The sequence below is a fragment of the Prosopis cineraria genome, unplaced genomic scaffold, assembly GCF_029017545.1.
Source record: "Prosopis cineraria cultivar Desert tree isolate PC_DT_omini unplaced genomic scaffold, ASM2901754v1 PC3, whole genome shotgun sequence".
Classification (NCBI taxonomy): domain Eukaryota; kingdom Viridiplantae; phylum Streptophyta; class Magnoliopsida; order Fabales; family Fabaceae; genus Prosopis; species Prosopis cineraria.
The window spans coordinates 2,085,189-2,099,598 of NW_026555334.1; the positions used below are offsets into that span (position 1 = coordinate 2,085,189).

Below are 14,410 nucleotides of genomic sequence, written 5' to 3' on the forward strand. Positions count from 1 at the left end.
ATATTTATTGTAAAGTAAAACACTTAATTTCTAAATAGCTAAGTAAAACAACTCATCTTAAAAGAGGGGTAAATATAAAAAAATTATATAAAATTTTATTATCTTTTCATTGAAAATATTTTAATTTATTTTTTTTACATTTTTATTTTAAAAATAAAAAATAAAATTGTAAAATATATTCCCTTAGCTAAAAACTGCAAGATATTTTTTTGTAGTTGGATATTTAAAAATATAAGATATTTTTAATATTTTAAAATATAATTAATGTTTTTAACTGTTCATAGTAAAGAAAAACTTTATGTTGGCAAAAAAAAAATTTTTATATTTATTTTAATGTAAAATATTCTACTAAATAAAAATAAATATATAAATATTGTGTTAATTTAAAAATAAATAATTATTTTATTAAAGATAACATTCAATTAAAAAATATTTTTTAGTATTTAATGAATTTTATTGAGAGGAATTATTTTTATTACACGGTACATAAATTAAGGAACATGCTCCGCGCAGTTTTGATTGTCAAGAAAAATGCGCAAAATATTCACAAAGAAAATCCTTGACGACCTCTATTTCGGTATTTCACGAGATTTTTTTATCGGAACACTTTTTTTTAACCGATCGGCTCGAGTTGAAATGTATTTTTAAGCGAAGAAAATTTGAAAAAAACGACAAGAAAAGAATGAAGAATTACGTGAAGAACACAACAGCAATTCCAAGGTTCCCAACTGCATCATCATCAATCATCATCATCATCTATGAAGAAGAAAATTAAGAGAGAGAAGAGAACATCGAATACCTAGCCGAAAGGGAGAGACGAGGAATATCAGGTCCATAAACAGAAGAGGATTTGATGAGATCAAGAAGCAACCAAGTGATTTTTTCCTGAGATATCAGTCCTCACACTTCGAATGGAATAGCCATAGCCAACAGCTCCTGTTGCTTTTGCTTTTGCTCTCTTTCAGCTGATTCTCCATATACCGTAGCCGACGACGACGACGAAGACGAAGTAGAAGAATCGATTTCGCGGAGCCGAAGAAGATAAGACAGATCGAGATAAGAAAAAGATGACGGAGGATAGCGAAATCGAAATGAGTCTTGAATTACTCGCGTGCAGAGAATTCATGGCCGTTGACGGGCGTGAAGAGCTTCTTGGTGAGTGACAGTGAATGGTGATGACTACGAGTCTACGAGGATGGAAATTGTAAAACGAAGGCCTTTATGGCTGCATTCTCGCAAAAGAAAAAAGGAAAAAAAAAAAAACAAAAGAAATGATAGCCTATAGCTAGCGCCTATCGTCAATATCTTTGAATGAAAGTAGATTGATAGAAATGATGAGATAGGCCAAGTATTAAATGTATTGGATGATATTTCTCCCAAGCACGTGCTCCAGTTTAAAATATAGGAAGAGTTTCAATTAAGTAACACGGTAAAGAATGAACTTTAAGTGAATCTAAAATTTTAAAATTTCAATTCAACCTAAAAAAATTTAAAAAATTTTAATAGTAAAAAAATTAAAATATCTTTATTTATTATGTAAAATTATTAATTATTAATTTTTTTAATGAACTTATTAATTTATCAATATTATATGTAAATTACATTCATTTGTCAAACATTTAGTAACATTAATTGTTAATTTATTAATTTTACTTTTTAATTTATCAATATCATATATAAATTACATTCATTTGTCAAACATTTAGTAATATTAATTATTAATTTATTAACTTTACTTGTTAATTTAACAACTAAAGTTAGCAATTTAACAACCGATGCTGCTTTTATGATTAAAAAACTAATGCGAAGTCTTATATAATTATTGATATATCAATTCATGTAATTTGCAACTCATATTCATAAAAATAAAATAAAAAATTTATAATTAATAATTTTATATAACAAGTGAAAGGTATTTTAATTTTTTTACCGTTAAAATTATTTTTACTTTTCTCCCCTATAATGAATTAAAATTTCATAATTTTTTTGGACTCATTTAAAGTTAATTCTCCATAATGATCCTTAACTAAACTCCCTAAAATATAAGGTATTTTTTCATTAAAAAATATTGATTTAAAATATAAGATACTTTATAAAAATCAGTAACATTAAATTTTTTTTACAAATACCTTTTTTTTGTATTTTAAAGAGAGATGGTGTAAGAAAAAATTAATATTAAATTTATACTATTCATATTAAATTTAAAGGATGGAGATTAATAACCACATTTATTAAAAGTATTGTAATTTTTTATTTTAATAAATATAAAATAAAATATTAAATCTAGACTTTCTTGATTTAATTTAGATAGCGTACGTTTTGCTCTTGATACAGCAGATGAGCAGAAGGAAGAGGAGGAGGAGGAGGAGGAACTTGCGAAGGAGACGAGGGGCGTCCGGTATTGCCGCATTGATGCGATGAGACAAGCTAGTGCCAGAGGAACGTTAGGTAAAGTGGCACTAAACCCATGCGTTCATGCAAGTGGAAATGTGGGTGTTCGATTCGGATATACGTACACGTGTTCAAATTGTGAAGTTCCAAGGGAAAAAAAGTCAGACGGCAGGCAGGCAAGCGTACTAGAAACTAAAAAAATAATGTTATGCAGCCTTCAAAAAATAATTTCAAATTATAAAAAAATTTAGCATATTTTTAAAAAATGAGACAGCAGACAAGCCAGCGTATTAAAAAATTATTGACTTATTGAAAGAATTATTTTTGAAGATTTTTTTAAAATTCTAATTTTCTAATGAATTTAGCTAGGGAAGATATCAACACCGATGAAATAACATACATTTTTATTGCAATATATTGAAAATATACATACATACATACATACATACATATATATATATATATATTGGACAAATACTATATATATATATATATATATCTATATATATATCAGACAAAATTAACAGGACATGATCTGTTGGACATAATTTGTCATATATATACTGCACAAAATAAACAGGACATGATATTTAGTTTTAATTATTTTATAAATATCTTTTGAGACTAATTATATACGTTAGGATAAAAATATTTTCTTAAATATTTATAGGAAAATTCTTTTTTTTACCTTCAATTATAGGAAAATTCTTTGAATTTTGATAAGTGATTGAGCGGCCTTGATTTGGAGCAAGAGCTCCTTTTCCAACCATGATAAATATACCCATTCGTGTTATCACTTCTTAATCCATTTGATTACTGATATAGACTTGATAAATGAGATAGTACCAAAAAAGCATATCATGAATAGAAACCTAACATCCAGCATTACTGTAAATTAGATGAACATATACTTGAGGTTTGTAACCACACTGACAGTTTCATTTATTCCTGGTTCCCTGCAATAAGTTGTCAACACTATTGGCATTCAGGAATACAGATAATGTATCATAATGATTTTCATACATTTTTTCGTCATCTACTTCTTATCTCTATCAACCATTTATTTTCACCATCTCTCTCTCTCTCTCCCTCTCTCTAAATTTACATAAAACTTTTATTAATCTATATGAGCCAAATCCCTCATAGCCGTGGTTTTTATCAAACTTCCTGTTGAGAGACCTTAATTTCAAGCTTAAATTCCTTTCCAATAAGCAAAGACAATTCTGAAACTTCAACAATAACAAACTGTTTGGAACTGTCAAAATATCTCTTCACGATTGCCTTTTCCTTTGTGTTTGTTTTTCCCTCCATGATGCTCAGCTCTTCCCTTTCCCACCTACTGCTCAATCCCTTTCCGTAAGGTATCCCTAAGAAGGTTACTTTACTAATGATCCACCTTTGATCCAAAGTAAACCTCCCATTTGTGACTGCAGATGCAACATAAATGCTATTGTCGTGCGATGCACCATATAACCTTACCAGTGTCCACTGTCCTTTCTCTCCCCCCATGTCAAGGTCCTCCCCATCATCCAAATATACTTGTCCAGAACTGTTTTCTCTGCCACTGATTACAACCAGAAGCTGAAATGGCGTCTTGCGTGCAGCTTTCGTCGTCATCGCTTCACCTCGCAAAGCCAAAATATTACCCTCCCGAACATGAACATTAATGTGATCAAGTGGGGCATGGAGCCTAACATTCTTTCCTGTTTTCACTGTCACCGAGTTGGAGATGTTGAAGAGGTCAAACCAGTTACCTGCAGGAAAATAAGCATCAACAGAGATTGCTCCTGGCTTCAGTATAGGTGACACCATCACCCCTTTGCCATGTAGAAACTGAGAGTTTATTTCGTAGGTTGTAACATCCTCGGGGAATGAGAAGAAAAGGGGTCGAGCAATGGGTACGCCTTTCACATGCACTTCGTACATTAATTTGTAAAAGTAAGGGGGAAGGCGATAGCGAAGACCAAGCACTTTTCTAGCTGCAGCAGCAACTGAATCCCAGAGATAAAGCTCTTGACGACTTGAACCTTTCTCTGAATGATCCCTTGCAAAAGGATAAGATGCCCCTCACTGTAACAAGACAAAATGACAAAATTTATCGATAAACTTATAAAATGTGATACAATCACACATGCACACCTTATAAATAAAAGGACAGTGTTCAAAGTCAATAGAGACATTATTCATAGTCAAGAAATACGACTGTTAAGTATGAACTGACTCTGTAACATAAGCATTATACATAGTGAATGAACATGGCCACATATTACGACCCGAAAAAAAAAATAATAATAATAATGATGATGAACTTCATGAACCAAATAAAAGAATTACTTGTATATAACTAAACAAAGAAAAGAAATATGTAGATGAATCAAATAACATTCCTATCTTTTTTCTTTCTTTTATTGCCGTAGGCAAAACAGAATAACATTCAAAGAATAACAAAATGATGAAACATCGATAGGATTTGGTTAAGAGATGTTACCTGGATCCAACGCTGACAAAGTTCTTCAGTTGTATTCCCTATAAAACCACAAATATCTGCTCCGACCATTGGAATTCCAAAGATTCCGAAATTTAAGATGGAAGGAATTGAGTATGCCAAATCATTCCATGTAGCAGCATTATCTCCTGTCCAGTAGGCTGTATATTTGACTGAGCTTACAAAAGTTGATCTACTGAGAATGAATGGCCTTTTCCCAGTTATTTATGTCAAGGCCTTGTTAGTTGATTTGGACTCTAAGAGTCCATACAAGTTGTGCACATTATACTCAGTGATGTTACCATAGTGTACATATGTTGCTGGAATTGTCTTATTATTTATGGGTCGTTGAATTCCAGCATTGTTAATCTTGTAAGTAGGGTTGTCAAGGTTAGAAGACGAAATGGGAAGTGAAGTGATGAAATTCGATAACTCATGCATATCAAGCCAAAGACCATCAAAAGGAAGAAGGCTCTGAAATAATTTGATTTCCCCTTCCCAAAATGCTTCACCATGCGGATTTAAAAAGTCAGGGTAGTAAACTTGCCCAGGCCAAACTACACTCAAATAATTGATTCAATTACGCTTTATGTAGACATCATCTTGCAAACCTCTAATAAAGGTTTCATATGTCTTATTTCTACTGATACCTGTTTAAAAAATTTCTTTGGATTAACAATGCAAAAAATACCCATAAACAAAATAACATTAATTTTTGTTTTGGAAAAAAAATATCCAGTGCTCAAAGCAAAGTACCTGGATCCAAAATCAGCACATATTTCTGACCATTTTGGTGAAGGGTGTCAACAAATTTTTTCATCTTATTGAGTGGAAAGTTGATGGGATCAAGAGTAAAATCCTTGTATCCGTCCATGTAATCAATATCAGTCCACATTACTTCAAGAGGTATGCGTGCTTTTGCATAATTAGCAACAACATTCTCAACATCACTTGCATCCTTGTAGCCCCAACAACATGGATGAAATCCTTCAACAAAGATATCATAACTTGGGTAACCATATAAAGTAGACACTAGAATGACAAGAATAGACAAGCTATTTTAATTCTCAAGTGAGATACTGATGCCTAGAAACTTTGAGCAATTGCATCCTACCTTTTCAACTTGCAAAATCCTTCTACTGAAAGAAAAATACATTGTGTAAGTTAATTAATTATCTTCTTCAGTTAGGTAGCTCCATTTATGCAAGAAAATAAAAGAAATAAAAACCTTTTGTAATGTCATAGCAGAAAACTTTTTTGTGATATATATACATATATCCTACAGTGCAAACTTATGTTCTCTATGCTGCAGTATAACACTGTTTATACCAACATGTTAGTGAAAGATTTTGCATTATCAAGACATCGGGGTGCTTATAACTTCTCCCTAGGTGCTACTATTATTATTAGCACACTAAAGATAGTTGTTACCTTCGCTTAAAGAAGACTATCTAAAACTGCCCCAGTGCACATTAAACATAAATTCATAAAATTCAACTAAAGTTTAAGATACTGACTTGATGTATTATAACATATGCATGAGAACCAAAGAAGTACAAGGGTAACATGAGCACAATACTACAAAACATGTTAAGTGTCATTGTAAAGAGTTGTACAGGGTGCATTCCTGAACAAGAACACAATTTTTCAAGTCTGTCACATTAGTCAAGAACAAACAAACATGCAATGAAGCAACAAAGCTGTGAAATATGATGTTACCAAAGGACCAATATGGCATCGGCGCAGGGCGACCTATGAGTTCAGTGTATTGCTCCATCACCAACTCCGGAGTGGGTCCGGCGAAAAAGTAAAGATCAAAAATGCCTCCAATGACTTTGTAAGTAATACGATCGCCATCATAGACTATGTCCATTCCATTGCTATTGAGCAACAAAACCCCATGAGTGGTTCCAGCCTTAACTCTCCCATCAACCGAAGGAGAACGAACTTCCATATAAAATGGATGAGACCCATAAAGGTTTTGATCGAGATTGGCGCTAGCAATGTCAGCATTCCACAATGTAAGTGTTTGATTGGGTTGGATCTTGAAGGAACTCTTGGTATGCTCTCCAAGGCCATACAAGGAGGCTCCATTTTCGGGTAGCGAGGAAGAAAGTTGAAGATACTGGTCTTTGAAGATGAGAAATGTCGATGGGTTTCCAGGGTTCGGGGAGGTGTCGAAGACGACGTCGTTTGAGGACTTGCGTGTAAGTGTGAAGCCAAAAGGCGTGGTGTTATGGAGGGTGAAGATGAAGTCTGAGTTGAGATCTGTGAGGGAGTATTGTGGTTGCCGGTGACGGTGACGGAGATGGGAAGATGAATTCTGTAGGCAGAGAGGTTGAGAAGGGGAATAAGAATGGCGAGGAATCACTTGCTGGGGAATTTCCCACCTTTCGTGTGTAAAGTCAGTAATCCTTACCCTCAAGCAATCCTTGTTCTCAGAGCTACAGTCAACTGGAAATGATAAAACATATCATTGAAGAATGAATTCTCAGGAACATCGGAATTGCATCCCAAAAGCACTTTGTTTTTTCCCGCGTTCGAATTCCAACCTCATTCATCATGTTGTGCACTCGGCTTCCCTCACCTCTAGCAACTGCACAAAGGAGTTATATTTTATTTTATTTTTTTTAAAAAAACTAAACTATGTTTTTTATTTTAATTTAATAAAATAAAAAATTTATATAAATTATAATTTTTTTAATAAATACATTTATTTAAAAATTTTAAATTTAATATAAATAAAATTTTTATTTAATATTAATTTTTTTTTATAAATTAACTATGCAAAATTTATTATGAACAATGTAAATTTAATAATTTTTTTCAATTTTTATAAATTTTTAATATTAAATTTTGATCATTTATATTAAATTTAAATTGTTCAGATTAATAAATAGATTTATTAAAAAAAATTTTATTTATATAAATTTTTTATTATAAAAATTAAATATAAATTGTTTTGATTATGTTAAGTGTTCATTTTGTGATATTGCGGATTAACTTTTTTTACAGTACTCAACCAAACTGTTAGTTTTTTTTTTTTTGTCACATTAGTACTTTGTTTTATGAGTAATTTTGTTGGGCCAAAAATTTGTAATTTTATTGGGCCTAGGCCTGATTGTACAACAATTATGAGAAGTAAAGTTAGTCATCTTATTTGATTTTGTTTTAATTTGGGCCAGTTTCTTCTCTTTGCGTTAGTGTTTTTTTTTTTTTAACATAAGAAGGTTAGATCAAATGAATTGAGTCTAAAAGCACCTTTTACAACACATTTTTGAATTCCAAGAGCACTAATAAAATTATGTATATATCAGTCAGCAATGAGGTGATCGTATTTGCAATCTAAACACACAACCTCTTTTGGTTTCAATAATATCCTAATTGGTTTCAATCTAAACATACAACCTTGTGGGCATAGTTTTATTGGTCAAATCTTTACAAAATTGGCATATCTTTATTTGTGATAGTAACTTATATGTTGACCTAAAGTTGGAAATCCAATCCATGGAAAAAAATAAATTAATTAATAAAAAATAAAAAATGTCATATTTAATTAGAAAAAATATTTTAATACATAAACATTAATATGATTTTTATGTTAGTACATGGGTCTAATTTTGTATCTTGTGAGTATGATTTTGTTACCTTCTTTTTTTTTTTTCAATCAAAGATTTGTTACCATTCTATTTAAGATAAGATCTCCCCCTACCTAATGAATTAAAAAACGTTACTAAGATTATTTTTAAATTAAAAAGTTGGACATAATCACATGATCACTATCCATATCCTACTGACTAAAATTTTTGAAGACATTACTATAGTGGCATCGGGTACCTTTCATGAATAATTTATTATTAAATTTTCATAAATATTTGTTACGACAACAGTTAATATTAAATGAATAAATGAGTGTTTTTGGATAACTATCCCAAATTAAATAACTTCTTATCTTAATGAAATTTATCTTTTTTTTAGCTCAAAAAATGCGATGCACTCAACATAGTAAGTAAACAGTTATAACATTATCAAAAGAGTTAGCATGATCTCCCACTGTTCACATATCATTCAGGTCAAAATAAAATTATTTACACATCAATAAATCAATAATTTTAATTAATTTTATAAAAATAATACTATTTACAATTTTTATAAATAATTTACAATTAAAAAAATATCTAAAATCTATAAAATCCTTTTATGTAATTAACCAAACAAAATCTAACTTTTCTGCCCGCTAAAACAATTAAATATTAACATTAACAACACCAGAAAAATCAAAAAGCTCTGAATTTTTATATATATACTTGTCCGGCAAAAAGGAGGTGTTTTATTGATGAACTGAAATTCTTCTGTAATTCAATGCACCATGTGATCTTCCACCGGTTGGATCAAATAAAAATTTATACATCATTATTTTTAATCATTTTATTTTTAAACTAAAGTTTCTGTTTAATTTCTTGTTTTTTTATGTCATCATCAATAATAGAATCAATTTATATTTATAATTATATGACATGTTATATTTTTATTTAACAGAGTATGTAAGACAACTAGATCCATACAATAATTTTTTTTTAAAGACACCTTTTTACCACCGCTTGCAGGAATTAATGAAGAAAATAAAAAAATTATTATTATTTTTGATCATGTATTTAGGAAAAAAAAATAAATGTTCCGACAATGATAATTTAGATTTTAAATTTTTTATATTTCACCTAATGGGTATATAAACCTTTTGTACTGTAAACGCACTTGTCAACTCCCCACACGGATCATTTTCCATGGATTTATTTAGAAGAAGAAGAAGAAGAAGAAGAAAGAAAGAAAGAGAGAAAGAAAAGGACCCACTTTCAAAAGAAGAAATTAAAATAAACGAATAAATATTCCTTTTTTTTCAGAAAAATAAATTAAATAAATGCAGTTGTGTTACCTGGCCGTAAGGGAGAGACGAGGAATATCAGGTCCATATAGAGATGAAGGCTTAATGAGGCCAAGACTGGCGCTGAGGGATTTCCGTGAGAAGAAATCAGAGGTCACACTTCGAACGGTGTAGCCATAGTCCACAGCTTCTGCTTCTCTGTCTTGTCTGTAAAAACTTGACGAAGAAGAAGATGGCCCGGCGAAGCAGAATATGAAGCTGATAAAGGGCAAGAGGACGAAGCCTTTGGTCGGAGTGGGCTTTGGTCTACTCTCACGCCCCATCGCAGCCATTGGCTAATGAGGGCTTATTGGTAAGTTTATATGACTTTTTACATGGAAGATTTACAGATAAGTTTTTGACGAAATTTGTTAGAAAAATAATAATAAAATTCCACCATATGATATAAATAATGATTTAATTTCTTAAAATATCATAATTTTAATGAAGTCTTTAGGAACTTTTTTGTTAACAAATTTTAAATTGAAAAAAATTATTTTACCCTTATTAATAAATTGTAATTTTTTGTTCAACTTTTGTAATTCCTTAAATAAAAGTTATAATTTTTTAAATAAAAGTTATAAATAGAGTTTGTTATTTTGAAAACTTAATTTTTTAATAATAGAAATTATACTTGATAAATTATAATTTTTTGTTCAATTCTTGCTATTTATAAAATAAAAGTTGTTATTCCTTAAGCAAAGTTTGTAATTGAGGCTTGTTTTTTAATAATAAAAATTACACTTAATAAGTTATAATTTCTTCTTCAACTCTTACAATTTATAAAACAAAAAATGTAATTTTTTAAATAAAAGTTATGATTGGAGTTTGTTATTTTCAATAAGGGTAAAATGATTATTTTATTTTAAAATTTATTAACATAGAAATCCTTAAAAACTTCATTAGAGTTATGACATTTCAAAAGATTAGATTGTCATTTATATAATTTAAAGAAAATTTATTGTCATTTTCCCAAATTTTTTAAAAATAAATTAAAAATTATTAATTCAAATAATTACAAATTAAAAATCTCATTACAATTTAATGATCATATTTAATACTTGAGTACTTATTTACAATTAAAATTTCAAAATTTACTATTATTAAAAATTTTAACTTATTTTTCAAAAAATTTTATTGGAAACTATCCATCATTAACTTAATGTTTTGGGACCTAATTATTATTCTCCCTTTTTATTTTTGGAAAGTCAATCATTTACATTTACTCCATTTGATTTTTGACTCAAGTCCACATTGTTTAATCCAATGGATTATATACTTTGAGAAAATTATTTAATTATTTAGAATCAAATTGTAACCAAGTTATAAAGTAGGGTTTAAATGATAATTTGCCGTTCAATTTTTTTAGGGTTGGACACCCTCAAATAAAAAGGTGATGCAATTTTGCCTCTCACGCATTGAAAAATGAAGCAATAATTAATGTGCCTATATATGTCCCTTGTTAAATATTCATTAATTTTACATTTAATTGATTTTAAAAAATTACAAAGGATGACCCTAAAAATTATAGAGAAAAACAAAAAAAAATTATACAAAAATCTAAACAATTACAAAAAAAAGACCTTTTAAGAAAATTAATATTAATGATTAAGTCTCCTAAATTATTATTATATCCAAATATATTAATGTTATTTCTTGCCTATATAAAGATGAAAATATCATTTTAATCAATCATTTTAATTTGATAGGCTAACCGATACTTATCGGATCACCAATGTTAGAAACATTAGTAAGTAATTAAAAAGATATTATATTTTTTAATAAAAGGTTGAAGTGTTGATTTGTCCTTCAACTTTTTTTCAAGAGTGCTAAGCATTCTCAAATCAAGGGTGGCATAATGTTTTCCCCCAAGTATTAAAAAATGGAGCTATGTTGTTCCTTCATTAAATATATATTAATTTGATTGTTAATTGATTCAAAAAATCATAAAGGACCTTGAAAACTACAAAAAAAAAACCTTGTAAAAATTTTGGTAAAAGTTATGTGGAAAGGAATGATTTCAGGAAATGCAATATGACAGAAGAGAGGATGAGGCAAGATTAGCTGTATTTGTTTGTTTAGGTATGTAGAATTTCTAGCTGTCTTGTAAAGATTGTGTTTGATATGTTTTATTTATTTATGAAAATTTCTATAAGGAGGGAAGAGGAGTTGTTAAACCATGTGTTTTGATTATTATAAAATCAAGATAAAGGTGTTTGTTACTTGAGCAAATCATATATATTAACAACGTGAAAAAACATCCAAGAACATGAAGATCAAAAGAAGACTTGATGTTATATGTTTATTTATTTTGTTCTTCTCTTAAATTCAATTGTGAAAACTAATGAGAGCTATCATATGTTTCGAAAATGATAAGAATGCATCATGTTAGAACCAACCTTAGACTCATAAGTCCTTTGAACTTAAGTGTTAAACTCTTAGAATGCACTCTTGTTTAGATGTCTAATCCATGCTTGACCTGGTATAGGTCTATGTATGTTTTGGCTATCCTTTGTGCATGTTAGGACTTAGTAGATCCAATTTAAATTTGAGCTAAAATTGAAACTCGCTTGAAGTAAACTTCAAAAGTGAGATTCAACACTATGGTCCAATCCATGCTTGATCTAGAAATGGTCCACTTGTGTTTTAGCAGTTAGTGTCAGCAAATGTCTTGGACATGCTTCTATGATCTAATTCATGCTTGAGTAGTTTTTGTATTCACGCTTGAATTGTCCATGTGTGTCAGCTTGAAGTGTGCTTAAGATGCAGTCTTTGGATTGAATCATGCTTGAATGGGTTTTACACTCAAAAACTTTCAAGCTTAATTTAAAGAGTCTTAGAACTAAACAAGCTAAATCAAATTTGTTTTAGAAGAGAGTCAAGCGTGTTTTAGCCAATAAAGAAGTTAGGTGCTTCTTCATTCCATTCCACGCTTGATCCCCTAGAGTACCCATGTATGTTTTGACTCACAGAGAAGCTAGGTGCCTTTGCCTTTCAAAACACACTTAAGCCTACTTCAACCTCACACTTGATATATTGAAGTGAATCAGAGCCTTGTACCTTAATGCCATTCCATGTGTGACACTCCTTCTAGCTCATGCTTGATTTGGCCCCTAACAAGCATTTAATGCTAAACACAGATAAAGTGCCTTTTTTAGGATTCTTTACTTCTACACGTTTTCAATGGCTATAATCATTTCTTTGAGTGTTTCTAATAGTCTTAAATATCATTAATTTGGAATCTTAGAAAGAGATTTTTCTAAGTGGTTGTAACAGCTTACTAGTGTAGCGAGTGTTGTTGTGAAATTAAGATTAGTGAATCTTGTGAGTTGTATTATAGTCGCAAGCATCCAATTAAGTTTGAGATTTATTGAAAAAATCTCAAGGGTGATCTTAAGCTTTGGATGTAAGCTAAGTGGTTGGGCTAAATCAGGATAAATCTCTTGTGTCAAGCTTTCTCTTTCCTTTAACACTTTATTTGTTAATCCTTTTACATTTAGTTTTATTTTTGTGTTCTTTATCATTTTGGGTTAGGAAAAACTTTATGAAAATTATTAATCATCAATTCACCCCCCTCTTGAGGACTAGTTTTATCCAACATTTATAACATCTTGGAAAAATAATGGAAGCCTTGAAGTAGTATAGGAATTAATTAGGATAAATTGGAGGGTTTAAGTAGGAAGTTGTGGAAGGAGTCTGGTTTTGGGCACATCTATTTACGGATGTAGAATAATAAGGGCTAGTTTGGCCATAGTTTGAGGTAGGATGGTCAGGACCCGACTTTTCCATTCATGTCCAATCATAGATACAATATGCAATATAATTGATCACAGGCACAAACAATAGGGAAGGTCTCACTTAAGTGGCCTTGTTTGACGGTGGACATCATTAATAAGGGCTCGCCTAGCAAACAAATTAAAGACATTGAATTAGATCAACTTGTGAGGGGAGAAAGGGAAAGAGGAAAGGAGAAGAGACAAGTTTTGCTAGGACTCCCATTTTTAGCCTCCCTAGAGTGATTTAGAGCTTAGGTGAGTGATTCTAGCTCCTCTTGTTCCATTTGGGCTTTGTTTTTTTTTTCCAGATTTTAATGGTTGGGAAAATTTTAGGTTTATGATGATTTCAGATTTGAGGGTGTTTTCACCAAACAAGTTATGTTTAAATGAGCTTTTAAGGTTAGATAAGGTGATTAATCAATTTAAATTTGTTTGATTTCATGATTTAGAGGATTTGAAGTTAGGGTTTGATGATTTAAGGGAGTTTAAGATGGTTATTGGTGTTTGAATGGTGTAAACTTGGAATTTATGATTAGGTTATGGTTGAATAGGCTTGAATGAAGATTTAATCATGGAAAAAAAATGCTTACATTGTATTTTGGTATGTTTATGAGAACTTACATGGTAACCAATTGGTAATTTTAGGCAATTGAGGTTGAGTATTTGTTAATTACAGATACGATTAAGGCAAATGGATTTATGGTAGATTAGAAATTTGATTTTGTAGTGATTTAGGATTTGAATGGAGAAATTTTAGAGTTTAATATTAGTTTATAGTCCTATGTACTAAATGAGAATTTCCATTGATATAATTTTTAGTTATGAATGTAGATTGAT

At 30.2% G+C, this 14,410-nt stretch overlaps 1 pseudogene; it reads right to left on the minus strand.

The window, feature by feature from the left end:
- Positions 1–3,276: 3,276 nt before the first annotated feature.
- LOC129304537 (alpha-glucosidase-like) lies at positions 3,277–9,930 on the minus strand (annotated as a pseudogene).
- Positions 9,931–14,410: the final 4,480 nt, after the last annotated feature.